Source organism: Mustela nivalis (assembly GCF_964662115.1).
Source record: "Mustela nivalis genome assembly, chromosome: 1".
Lineage (NCBI taxonomy): Eukaryota > Metazoa > Chordata > Mammalia > Carnivora > Mustelidae > Mustela > Mustela nivalis.
Genome location: NC_139020.1, coordinates 209,248,260 through 209,262,309, shown reverse-complemented (window position 1 = coordinate 209,262,309; position 14,050 = coordinate 209,248,260). Strand labels below are relative to the sequence as shown.

The following is a 14,050-nucleotide window of genomic DNA, read 5'->3' as shown; positions in this document are numbered from 1 at the left end:
TGCAATCAGTATAAGAACCACAAGGGCTGGTCCAACTACAACATTGAATTCACCTGGGGGAATGATGCAGGGCTCCCAACAAGTGTACAGGCCCAGGTGAGTGCCCCTAGGCATTTCTAGCTGAGAGCATCGTTATCAATAGGCTAAGACTGACACAACAATGCACTTGCTCAAGAACACTAGAATACTGAGTGGCACTTAGTAAAATTAAATGAGCCATACTCAGTGACATTTCAAGAGAACATATATTTGTATGCAAGCATTCTAAATAAGATATTAGCAAAACTAATCTATCTAGGACACAAACGAATAATGCTCTATAACCAGGTTTATTCCAGGATTGCAAGAGTGGCTTATAGTCAGATATTGTCTCAACACGGTTAATAGAGTAGAAAGAAAACTGAATTATTGCAAGGGAAGGTGAAAAAAAATCATCTGATAAAACTTAGCACTCATTTCTCATTTTTTTTCAAAGATTTTATTTATTCATTTGACAGAGATCACAAGGAGGCAGAGAGGCAGGCAGAGAGACAGAGGAAAAAGCAGGCTCCCCCCTGAGCAGAGAGCCCGATGTGGGGCCGATCCCAGAACCCTGGGATCATGACATGAGCCAAAGGCAGAGGCTTTAACCACTGAGCCACCCAGGTGCCCCTCATTTCTCATTTTAGAGATACCTCGGTAGCTCAGTCAATTGAGCATCTGCCTTCGGCTTGGGTCATGATCCCAGGGTGCTGGGATCGAGTCCCATATCAGACTCCCTGCTCATGGGGGAGTCTGCTTCTCCTTCTGCCTACTGTTCCCCCTCTTTATGCACTCTGACAAATAAATAAATAAATATTTAAAAAAAAAACACTCATTCTGCATTTTATTTTTTTAAGATTTTATTTATTTGACGGAGGGAGGGAGAGAGATCACAAGTAAGCAGAGCAGCAGGCGGGGGGGGGGGCGGGGAGAGCAGGCTCCCCATTGAGCAGAGAGCCCGATGCGGGGCTCAATCCCAGGACCCTGGGATCATGACCTGAGCTGTAAGGCAGAGTCTTAACCCACTGAGCCACCCAGGGGCCCCCCATTTCGCATTTTAAAAAGTAAATGAGAGAATGCCAATTCCCAGGATGTTCTGTAAGAAACTGGAAGTGGTCACTCTGTTCCAACAAGGAATGAAAAGCTGAGGAACCTGAAGAATCAACAATTCTTCTTAACCCAGCAGAGAAACAGACATTTCAGGGCAAATAGCACCTACAAAATTGGAGAGAATGACAAGCAATTACAGAGAATCACAACACTCTAGATAGAAACCAGTGCCCACAAACCTCTGCGGCAACAAGTACCAAGAGAGAGATTGACGAACTGCAATTGACAAACTGATGGAGGCCGGCATGGGCAAGTCTGACATAAAAAGTCCAGGGGAACCCAGTAACCAAGAGGCCCCTCACATTTGCAGGATGTGTGCCTGTAGGAGCTCAAACAGGTACCTGTAGGAGCTCAAACAGGTACCTGTAGGAGCTCAAACAGGTTCCACCACGAAAACGAGAAAAATCTCCTCAGACTTCTGGAAAGATGAAGGTAAAAGGGACCATGTTGAAAAATGCCAGAGCATTCTAACCTTAACAAGGTCTGCCCTCAGGACAAACTATTTAACCAGAGCCTGACCTGCTGGGAATTTATGGGAACCTAACTCACCTGCAGGAAGGGATATACACAACTCTACCCCAGATGGGCTCCACATGCGAGCAGGAGAAGGAAAACACCTCCAGCCAACTCTAGCAATCCTATACCACCAAAGAGAGAAAAGCAGGAGCATGTGTGAAATCCACAGTTCAGAGGTAAAGGGTCACTAAAAGAATGAGATCTGCTCATAGGTCTGTACAATGCTTCCCTTTCCACCAAACCTTAGCATCATCACATAGCTCAAGTCTTATTTACAGCAGTTTTTTTAAACCTAGTTAATTATAATATAATTATATAAAACAGTAGAAGGGAAAATAATTTGGAAGAGATTGTACAAGTATCAAAATTAGATTCAGAGATGGCAGGAATGTTGGAATGATCAAATATAAATCAATTGTGACTAAAATGCTACGGACTCTAATGGATAGACTAGAGAGAATGTAGAAACAGATGGCAGTATTTACAAAATCCACAAATAATAAATTATAAGAAAATATTATGAATTTTGATGCTAAATTTGAAATAGAAAAATGCCTGGGAAAACACAACTTGCCTAAACTGACTTAAAATGAAATTGGAAACCTCAGCAGTCCTAAAAAACATAAAACTATTTGATGCTTGCTTTAAAATCATTCCAAAAAAGGAAAACAAGATGCAATAACTAGTGACAACTAATATAGATGCAAATAATGTAAAGGGTGAATTTTTCCTTATATAAAAGAAACCATTCTTATCATAGGAAATACTTTTAAAGTTTATCAAAAGGAGGGGGCAGTCCATATACACTATGGAGTATTATGCCTCCATCAGAAAGGACGAATACCCAACTTTTGTAGCAACATGGATAGGACTGGAAGAGATTATGCTGAGTGAAATAAGTCAAGCAGAGAGAGTCAATTATCATATGGTTTCACTTATTTGTGGAGCATAACAAATATCATGGAGGACAAGGGGTGTTAGAGAGGAGAAGGGAGTTGGGGGAAAATGGAAGGGGAGGTGAATCATGAGAGACTATGGTCCCTGAAAAACAACTGAGGGGTTTGAAGTGGGGGGGGGGAGGTTGGGGAACCAGGTGGTGGGTATTATAGAGGGCACGGATTGCATGGAGCACTGGGTGTGGTGAAAAAAATACTGTTTTTCTGAAAATAAATAATTTAATTTATTAAATTAAATTATTGTATCAATTAAATTAAATTATTTGTATCAACATGGACAGGTCTGAAAGAGATTATGCTGAGTGAAATAAGTCAAGCAGAGAAAGTCAATTATTGTATGATTTCACTTACTTGTGCAGCATAAGGAATAACATGGAGGACATTAGGAGAAGGAAAGGAAAAGTGAGTTGGGGGAAACCAGAGGGGGAAACGAACCATGATAGACTGTGGACTCTGAGAAACCAACTGAGGGTTTTGTAGGGGAGGGAGGTGGGAGGTTGCGTGAGCCAGGTGGTGGGTATTAAGGACCGCAGGTATTGCATGGAGCACTGGGTGTGGTGCATAAACAATGAATCTTGAAACACTGAAAAAATTCATTTTTTTTTAAAAAAGGAGGGGAGACCTGGCTGGCTCAGTTGGAAGAGCATACAACTCTTTTTTTTTTTTTTTTAAGATTTTATTTATTTGGGGCGCCTGGGTGGCTCAGTGGGTTGAAGCCTCTGCTTTCGGCTCAGGTCATGGTCTCAGGGTCCTGGGATCGAGCCCCGCATTGGGCTCTCTTCTCGTCAGGGAGTCTGCTTCCTCCTCTCTCTCTGCCTGCCTCTCTGCCTGCTTGTGATCTCTGTCTGTCAAATAAATAAATAAAGTCTTTAAAAAAAAAAAGATTTTATTTATTTGACAGAGATCACAGGTAGGCGGAGAGGCATGCAGAGAGAGAGGAGGAAGCAGGCTCCCCACAGAGCAGAGATCCCGATGTGGGGCTCGATCCCAGGACCCTGGGATCACGACCTGAGCCAAAGGCAGAGGCTTTAACCCACTGAGCCATCCAGGCGCCCTAAGCATACAACTCTTGATCTCGAGGTAGTGAGTTTGAACCCCACGTGGGGTGCAGAGATTATTTAAATAAAAAATTTTTAAAAGGAGAGGAAATACTCTTATCTTCACACAAGGAAACAGGGGAAAATACAGTAAGAAAAGAATATTACAGGCTAATGTTAATCAAACATATTTATTAAATATCTAAAATACCAGTATAGGGGCGCCTGGGTGGCTCAGTCGTTAAGCATCTGCCTTCAGCTGAAGCATGATCCCAGGGTCCTGGGATGGAGCCCAGCATCCCATGGGGCTCCCTGCTCTGGAGGGAGCCTGATTCTCCCTCTCCCACTCCCCCTGCTTGCATTCCCTCTATCACTGTTTCTCTGTCAAATAGATAAATAAAATCTTTTTTTTTAAATAAACAAAAAGGGGCGCCTGGGTGGCTCAGTGGGTTAAGCCTCTGCCTTCAGCTCAGGTCATGATCCCGGGGTCCTGGGATTGAGCCCCATGTCAGGCTCTCTGCTCATGGGGGAGCCTGCTTCCCCCTCTCTCTGTCTCTGCCTGCCGCTCTGCCTACTTGTGATCTCTGTCTGTCAAGTAAATAAATAAAATCTTTAATAAATAAAAATAAAATACCAGTACGTAGGGCACCTGGTTGGCTCAGTCAGTTAAGAATCTGCCTTCCTCTCAGGTCATGATTCCAGGACCCTGGGATTGAGCCCCACATCAGGTTCCCGGCTCAGCAGGAAGCCTACATCTCCCTCTCCCTCTGTCCCTCCCCCTGGTTGTATTCCCTCTCTCTCTCTCTCTCTGTCAAATAAATAAATAAAATCTTTAAAATATCAGTATATAGAATACATTCAGAAAATTTTAAAGGCAATTCTTTATGTCCAAGTTTTGTTTTCCTAGAATAACAAGGTTACTATAACATTGGAAATTCAATGAATTCACCACATTTTTTAAAAAGAGTCCTTTTATTCATTTAGTCATTCAAATATTCAGTTCTAAGGACTTGAATTAGATCATGGAAGAAATTCACCATTTCAGAGCAATCAGAAAAGCACATAATAAACTCAGTGGCACTTATGAGAAAGCCTTCCTAAACTATGAAAGGTAGGAAAAAACTTTAACCTTATCAAATTTACAACACCAATAAAGCAAATGGTAAAGATGCAATATGTAGCCCATTGATATTAACAAAAGGTATGCTTATTTTACAACTGCTAGTCATTATTTTACTAGACATTTTATTTATTCAGGAAAGCAAGAAAAAGATACAAATGTTCTAAAGATTGAAACAAAAATAAAACTGTCATTATTTTAAATGATAGGATTGCTTATGTGAGAACCCCAAAAGATTACGTAAATATCAGAATTTTAGATAAAATTTAACAAGGCTGCTGGATAAATTTCGATATATGAAAACCACCTACATATTGTATACTGACAATCAGGAAATTTAAAATACATAAGATATATGTGTAATAAAATTATGGTAAGAAATTTTTAAGTACTTAAGAATGAATCTAATATCTTGCAGAGCTTTTGTGGGGAGAAAATTTTAAAATATTGAACCTCTTTGAAGAAGACTTAAATAAACAGGGAGAATCATCTTGGTCTTGGATTGGAATGTCCAATGCAAAAAATACCACATTTCTAAAAATGATTCGGTTCAGCAAATGTCTAATCAAAAGTAGACCAAGTATTTTTGGAGAACCAAAAATAAAAAAAATCATGATACAAAAATTTAAATGGATCTCCCACAACTTACTGAGTATAAAAAGAAAAATAGGAATGGCACAACGCAAGGAACAGATCTTTGCATCTCTCAATTAAACTGGCCATCTGGGACCCATCAGGTACATAAAAGTTTTAGTGAATGCCTTCTCCAAGAGCACAAAATTGTGTATTTTGAGAAATGAAATGTGTGCCTTGGTTACTATTAGTAATGTCAATAACTTCAAAGGGAATAAGGAGTGTCCTGACAAAACCATGTATTGTGGCCTCAGTATATATATCAGAAATATGTAATTTGGGCATCTGTGAGGCAAGAGATTCCCAGAGCTATTGACACTGAAGGGGATAATTTTTAGATGATGGCCCAGCAGTTCATAATAACCATGAAGATGGGGGCATTCATTGGCCAGGGCAGCCAGAGCCAAAAATGACTGACTGCCTGAAATTTGACCAAGTGTGATGTTTCCTGGGGTCCTATTTTTATTAGCAACATTCCACTGTGCTCCATCATGTAGGATGGTTAGTAGTGCAATTCATTTAGTTTTTGAACACCCATTGCTGTTTACTCAGTTAATCCCAGAGAGTTCCCCAGGTAGCCAAGGGATAGATGGATGGATGGTTGAATTTATTTACCTTTTATGTACTTATTTTCAGCCTTAAGAAAAGGCATAATTGGGGGCACCCTGGGTGGCTCAGTTGGTTAAGCATCCAACTCTTGATTTGGCTCAGGTCATGATCTTGGGGTCACGAGATTGAGCTCCACATTTGCTCCTGTGGGTCATAGCGCCTGCTGAAGATTCTCCCTCTCCCACTGCCCCTCCCCTGACTCAGAAGCACAATCGGACTCTTTCAAAAAATAAAAAAGGTCAAAAGTCAAAACTGTGTTATTTAACTTTGAACCAATGGAAATGATCTCCACTTTACTAATGGGGTTTATATAATAAGTTTTAATCCTTGGTGGCCCTGTTTTAACTTACATTGGGCCATAATAATTATTTTAACAAGGGATTCATAGGAGTTTATCAAGAAAACGTGTGCCAACAAATTACCTTCACTTAAATGTATAATTGTTGTCATAGATATACTCAAAATGATATATCTTAGGGCAACAGGTATACTAGGATTATGGGAATTCATTATTTTTAAAAGATTTTTTTTATTTGACAGGGAGAGCAAGAGAACACAAGCAGGCAGAGCAGCAGAGGGAGAGGGAGAAGCAGGCTCCCCACTGAGCAGGGAACCCAATGTGCAACTGAATCCCAGGACCCTGGGATCATGATCTGAGCCAAAGGCAGATGCTTAAGTGACTGAGCTACCCAGGCATCCCAGGACTATAGGAAATTTAGGTAAGGCTACAGTTAAAGAAAGGCATACATATTTATTCTCTATTTTATTTTTAATTACTTTTTAAAAAGATTTTATTTATTTGCGAGAGAATGAGAGAGAGAGAGCCTGAGGTGGGGAGGGTCAGAGGGAGAAGCAGACTCCCCTCTGAGCAGGGAGCCCAATGCAGGACTCAATTCCAGGACTCCAGGATCATAACCTGAGCCAAAGGCAGTCGCCCAACCAACTGAGCCACCCAGGTACCCTTAATTACTTTTTCTAAGTAGGCTCAATGCAGAGCTTGAACTCACAACCCTGAGATCAAGTGTCATATGCTCAAACCAACTGAACCACCCAGGCACCCCTATTTTCAATTACTTTTTAAAAATTATAGCGGATATCATGTTTAAATACGCTGTGATCCCCAGGTATAACTATATTTGAGACACAGTATGAAGTCTGTGAAGCTTTTTCAGTTAGTATATTTTAGCAAATATTAATGTAGAAGTTATGTTGAAGAGGCACAAAAGCTAATCAATGCCCCTTTTAATCTTTTTCTTTCATAACTTTTTTTAGTATATAAATGTTATTGCATAGTTGTACACATGATTATTACATGTTTAGTTATCTAAGTTTTTAGGATATGAAATTTTAACATACAAATTTTGGAATTCTAATTGGATCTAATTATGGGACTTAAATTATATAATTTCAATTTTATATTAAAATATTATGGGGGCGCCTGGGTGGCTCAGCGGGTTAAAGCCTCTGCCTTCGGCCCAGGTCGTGATCCTAGGGTCCTGGGATCGAGCCCCGCATCGGGCTCTCTGCTCAGTGTAGAGCCTGCTTCTCTCTCTCTCTCTGCCTGCCTCTCTGCCTACTTGTGTTCTCTGTCAAATAAATAAAATCTTTTTAAAAAATTATGTATAATTTCCCATTTCCTGGGTGCCCCAAATTTAAAGTTCTCTTTTGGGGGGCTGTTCTCTTTTTGTGCTTCCCCAAAAAAGTTCTCTTTTTGTGCTTCCCAAAAAAAGCTACAGTCCTTACTTTTTAAAAATTGATTTAGTCTCCTGTCTGACCTGGATTGTTAGAAGGAGGAGGAGGAGGAGGAGGAGAAGAAAAAGGAGAAGGAGAAGGAGGAGAAGGAGAAGAAGAAGAGAAGAGGAAGAAGAGGAAGAAGAGGAAGAGGAAGAGGAAGAAGGAGAAGGAGAAGAAGGATTTACCTGATAAGCTCCTGGTAGTCCCAAGTGGCCCTTCCTATGAGCATCCACTTCTCTTTCTAGGATATCCCTATCAAATTTAGAGGGGCTGTGGTTTAAATCCAAGAGTAATATAATGGCAGAATCCTGATTTTGTGATAATTTGATTTTTAGGAGGATGCTTTTAACATGCTGATAGGCAGCGGCATTCAAGAATGCCCAAATACGGGGCATCTGGGTGGCTCAGTTGGTTAAGCGACTGCCTTCAGCTCAGGTCATGATCCTGGAGTCCTGGGATCAAGTCCCGCACTGGGCTCCCTGCTCAGCAGGGAGTCCGTTTCTCCATCTGACCCTCCCCCTTCTCATGCTCCCTCACTCTCTCTCTCCTAAGTAAATAAATAAAATCTTTTAAAAAAATAAAGAATGCCCAAATACACTGACGAGGAATCTAACAACTTCATATGAGCTGAGAAACCTCCTCAAAGGTCTTAGGGAAGCAAAAACAAAAATATTCCTTCCTTCTTTTCTTTTTCATTACACACTGAGCGACTAGTTTCCATGGATGGGATCTTCTTTAACCCACTAGGTCAGAGAACAAAGTACAAAGCAAGTATCAACACAGGGATTTCCCCTTAAAGCAGTATTTAAATTTTTGGAAGCAAGGATTATTCATAGGTTGGACGCCCTCCACCTAACTACTGAAGAATGAGAGGGGCCTGTCCAAATTTCAAATCAAACGGATGAGTGTTTCCCAAGGGTCACAATTCCCAAGGAACATTCAATGACAGCTTTTAATGGCCTATCAGTGGAACACAATTCACCCCAGACTTATTTGTCCATCAAAGTAGATTTCTCACAAAGAAGGAACAGCACCTGGGACTCAATTTGTGTCTCCTAAGCCCTCCACTGTGGCCCTTGGTGTGCTCTAACGGTGTTGGCAGGCCAGTGGATCAGTCTCAGCACACTCACAGTAGTCTTGAGGATAACCATTCTGTGCTTCCCACTTTTCAGGAAACCTTCACCATGCCCCTTTTAGTATATGCCAATTATCCCTAGATGCTTCCACGACTTCTCATCCAGTAGAGCACTTTGTTAATAAAATGTTGATTGGGGACCTCTCGTACACCCAATCATAGTAACTATATATAACAAGAACCTGGGGTCAATCTCTTACCACAATTTAGATTGGAAAACCACAGAACATGCAGACACTGAACAAGGCAGTAATGGTTAAAGTTCAAGTGCACCAGTAGCCAGTACCCTCAGGCATAACTTGCTTTTTGGCATAGATAGTAAGTAAGTCAAGAGCAGTCCAGAGGAATCCCCACACACACACCAAACGGAGTCACCTGTGCCAACGGATTTGTGCTAGGGTCCTAAATTATAAAGGTAACCAGATGATAACACAGATAGGTTAATGCCACTGAAAGTTTATTAACAGTTCCAAGAGAAGGGGGCACACCAGGTAATGCAGGATCAATAGGGAAGCATCAGTTCAGTCAGGAGACAGAAAACAGGAATGAGGGAAAAGCACAGGTCAGAGCTGTGTTGGGGTTTCTTCAGGAAAGGCAAGGCAGAGCAAGGTAAAGATAAATATTGTATAGTTTGAATAATTCCAGTGGGCCCAGGATCACAGTTGTCTGCTACCTGGCCCTAGGTTGATTTAAGGCAGGAGAAATACTGGATTGTATGAGAGTTAAGATAAAGGAGGTGGTTGGACTATGGGCTCTGGAGTGATTGGTTTGCATATGAATCATATGTAAGCTTCCAAAGAAGTTATTTACTGTCTTTAAAATAAAAATTAGCTAGTCCTGCCTTTGTCTGGAGGCAGCCATCCCCTGAAAGGCAAGCCAAGAGGAGCACTTACCAGTACATCCAGGAGCTATGGAGGAGGAAGCCGTCCAATGTAATAATGCTCCTTCTCAGGGTGAGCTGCTGGCAGTACCCCCAGCTCTGTGCACTTCACAGGGCCCTCCAACCCAACCCAGCCCCAATAAAGCATGCAGACTGGGGTACAAGGCCAAGCAAGTTTATGTCATATATTGGCTTCATGTGTGTGGTGTAGTGGCTGCAGATATCCAGTTCCTAAGGGTGCAGCCTATGGCAAGCCTTTCCATCATGGTGTTAACCAGCTAAAGTTTACCCAACATCTTCAGTCTGTTGTAGAGGAACAAGCTGGATGCCACTGGGGCTCTGAGAGTCTTGAATTCTTATTGGGCTGGTGAAGATTGCGCATACAAATTCTGTGAGGTTATCCTAATTGAGCCATTCCATAAAGCGATCAGAAGAAATCCTGACACCTAGTTCACTAAACCAGTCCACAAGCACAGGGAAATGGGAAGGCTGACTTCTGCAGGCTACCAAGAACTACGGCCTTGGAAAGGGTCACAAGTTCCACCACATTATTTGTGGTCCTCACCAGGCAGCACAGAGAGGGCACAATATTATCCAGCCCCACTGTTACTGCTAATATAGTAATGTTTGTAAAATTCTTACCTATTAAATAATTTAGGTCAAAAACAATAACAACAGCCTAGTGCTGGGAGGGGCAGTCTCTCGAGGCAGCAAGAACCCAAAGATGTTAAAGCAATATAATACACAAAAAATTAAAAGCATGATTAGTACAGTGGTTAAGCTAATGTCCAAACACAATGGTTTTTCCTCTTGGATGGAGGGTGATGATGCAAGATGGAAGAGATTCACATGGGTAGTTTGGTAACCTTCCATTTCTGTATCTGGAGGATGGATACCTGTGGACACACTAGCTTGTAGTTTATTAGCAACACGTAGGCACTTTCACACTATTTTCTGTATGTATGCTAGAATTATAAAATCCAAGGGTGGGGAAAAAAGGGACACCTGGGTGGCTCAGTCATTTAAGCATCTGACTTTGCCTCAGATGGTGATCTCAGGTCCTGGGACCAAGCTCCATGTTGGGCTCTGCACTCAGCAGAAAGTCTACTTGTCCCTCTTCCTCTCCTTCTGCCTCTCCTCCATTCATGCTCTCTCTCAAATATTTCTTTTAGCAGAATGGGGGGAAAAAATCACAGAACAGCATTAAAATAATGTAGTAGAGGTGGGGTACCTGGCTGGTCAGTCAGGACAGCATACAATTCTTGATCTTAGGGTCTTGAGTTCAAGCCCCACATTGGGGAATAGAGTTCGCTTTTTTAAAATTTATTTATTTTTAAATTTCTTTTCAGTTCACTTTTTTTTTAAAAAAGGAGGTGGGGGTCTTGGTGGCTCTGTCAGTTAAGCATCTGCCTTCACCTCACCAGTTAGAATGGCCAAAATTAACAAAACAGGAAACAACATGTGTTAGAGAGGATGTGGAGAAAGGGGTACCCTCTTACACTGTTGGTGGGAATGCAAGTTGGTGCAACCTCTTTGGAGAACAGTGTAAAGATTGCTCAAGAAATTAAAAATAGAAATTCCCTATGACCCTGTCATTGCACTCCTGGGTATTTACCCCAAAGATACAGATGTTGTGAAAAGAAGGGCCATCTGTACCCCAATGTTTATAGCAGCAATGGCCACGGTCACCAAACTGTGGAAAGAACCAAGATGCCCTTCAACGCACGAATGGATAAGGAAGATGTGATCCATATACACTATGGAGTATTATGCCTCCATCAGAAAGGACGAATACCCAACTTTTGTAGCAACATGGATGGGACTGGAAGAGATGATGCTGAGTGAAATAAGTCAAGCAGAGAGAGTCAATTATCATATGGTTTCACTTATTTGTGGAGCATAACAAATATCATGGAGGACAAGGGGTGTTAGAGAGAATGGAGTTGGGAGAAATTGGAAGGGGAAGTGAACCATGAGAGACTATGGACTCCAAAAAACAATCTGAGGGGTTTGAAGTGGCTGGGGGGGTGGGAGGTTGGGGTACCAGGTGGTGGGTATTATGGAGGGCACGGATTGCATGGAGCACTGGGTGTGGTGAAAAAATAATGAATACTGTTTTTCTGAAAATAAATAATTTATTTTTAAAAAACAAAAAAAATTATTTATTTTTTAAATTTCTTTTCAGTTCACTTAAAAAAAAAAAAAAGGAGGTGGGGGTCTTGGTGGCTCTGTCAGTTAAGCATCTGCCTTCAGCTCATGACCTCAGGGTCTTGGGATGGAGCCCCGCATTGGGCGCTCTGCTCAGCAGGGAGTCTGCTTCTCCCTCTCACATTCTCCCTCTGTGCTCTCTCAAATAAATAAATAAAATCTTAAAAAAAAAAAAAAAGGGTAGTAGGAGGAGATAAAGCAGAAGAGCCAGGGAGATGGTAGTATGAGGACTGACATTGCTGGCCTTTAAGAAGGAAAAAAGATCGAGGAAAAAAGGAAAGCAGAAGGGCATCTAGAAACTGGGAAAAGGAACAGATTCACCCCTAGAGCCCCGGGAAGGAATACAGTCCTATTAACATCTTGATTTTAGTTCCCTGAAATCCATTTCAGAGTTCTGAACTCCAAAGCTGTTAAGATAGTAAAGTTTTAGTTGTCTTCTGACATTGTTTGGTAGTTTGTTAGAGCAGCAGTAGTAAACTAATAACACAATGTAAAGCTAGAATATTAAGGTATAGATTTTGAGGGTATAAGAGAAGTATCTATATTTAGGATAGAATGGGTACGGTAGAACAGGATAAACAAAGTATATACTATTTTCTCAGAAATCTATACCAAGACAACCTTGGCACACCCTGTTCTATAAAGCCGGCTTTTTAAAAAGGTCCGCAGTAACTTTTATGATTAAATCCCAACCTCATTCAACTCACCCAAATCAGCATTTGGTAGAGCCAATCAGTCACTGCTCCTTGCCTTGGATTCATGGACATCAGTCTTAATTCTATTCCTATTTTATGGGCCACTACTTTTCAATTCACTTGTTACCTCCTATATGATTCCAACTGCCACAATCCCAGGGCTTGCCAATCCTCAGATGAAATTATCTAACTGAATGGCTTTAAGTGCCATCTATACATTGATGATTCTGAAATACAAGTGCTCAGCCTAGTAAGCTTTTTTTATGTACCAAGAAGTCTGTATATAAGCAGTCCAGTGACTGGTACAATACTACCAACAGAAGCATCTCTCTGTTTCTCAGCCATACCCAATTGGTCTGTAGTTTTTATCCTCACAGTACACAATGTGTAAGAACAATCCTTGAAGAGAAAAAGCCATTGGAGACTGTCCCCTTTTTAACGGTTTTCCCAGAATCCACACTGATGAGTTCTGCCTACTTCTTATTAACCAGGACTATGAATTATAGTTTTCTCATAAATCCAAGGAAATCTGAGAAGTAGGAATGATTTTTTTTTTAATTATGTGCCTGGAGATAACCTGGATTCTATTTATAAGGGACAGGAATACTGAGATGACTAAATAACACTTGCCATAAAAAGCCAGAATTTTCCTATAATCAAATACCATAAAGAGCTTCATTTATGACCCACTTGCAAATACACTAGAAAGCAGTATCTAAAAACATTATAAAATGCTCTTACATTGTGAGGGCACCTGGGTGGCTCCATCAGTTGAGTGTCCAACTCTTGTTTTCAGCTCAGGTCAAGATCTCATGGGTCATGAGACTCAACTCTGCGTGGGACTCTGTACTCAGCAGGGAGTCTGCTTCAAAGATTCTCTCCCTCGGTCCCTGCCCCAGCTGATGTGCACACGCTCTCTCTCAAAAAAAAAACAAAAAACAAAAAAAAAAACAAATACACACACACACACACACACACTCTTACAGGGGCACCTGGGTGGCTAAGTCGGCTAAGTGTCTGTCTTCGGCTCAGGTCATGTCATGGGATTGAGCCCTGCATTGGGTTCCCTGCTCAGTGGGGACCTTGCTTCTCCCTCTCCCTGCTGCTTCCCCTGCCTATGCTCTCTCTCTGTGTCAAATAAATAAAATCTTTTTTTAAAACGCTCTTACATTGCCAAATAAATTTCCAAATATTTCATATAGTTCAATGAAGACATATATACAGGGAAGTCTTTAGATATGAACCATAATGAAGACACCATTATATCAAATGAGTATACCATTGCAGAAATTACTTGAGTATCTTTAAAGGCAACTAAAACTTTGTAATACAAAACCACCACAAAAATAAAGGTGCCAGCTGCTTTCCTTGAGAATGAGACAGAGAGAAAGGTGAC

General features: G+C 41.2%; 1 pseudogene across 1 annotated transcript; it reads left to right on the top strand.

Moving 5' to 3' along the window:
• The first annotated feature begins 9,618 nt into the window (after positions 1 to 9,618).
• LOC309843258 (large ribosomal subunit protein eL15 pseudogene) lies at positions 9,619 to 10,367 on the top strand (annotated as a pseudogene). Its single transcript has 2 exons — positions 9,619 to 9,656; positions 9,743 to 10,367. The product of its transcript is annotated as a large ribosomal subunit protein eL15 pseudogene (transcript).
• Positions 10,368 to 14,050: the final 3,683 nt, after the last annotated feature.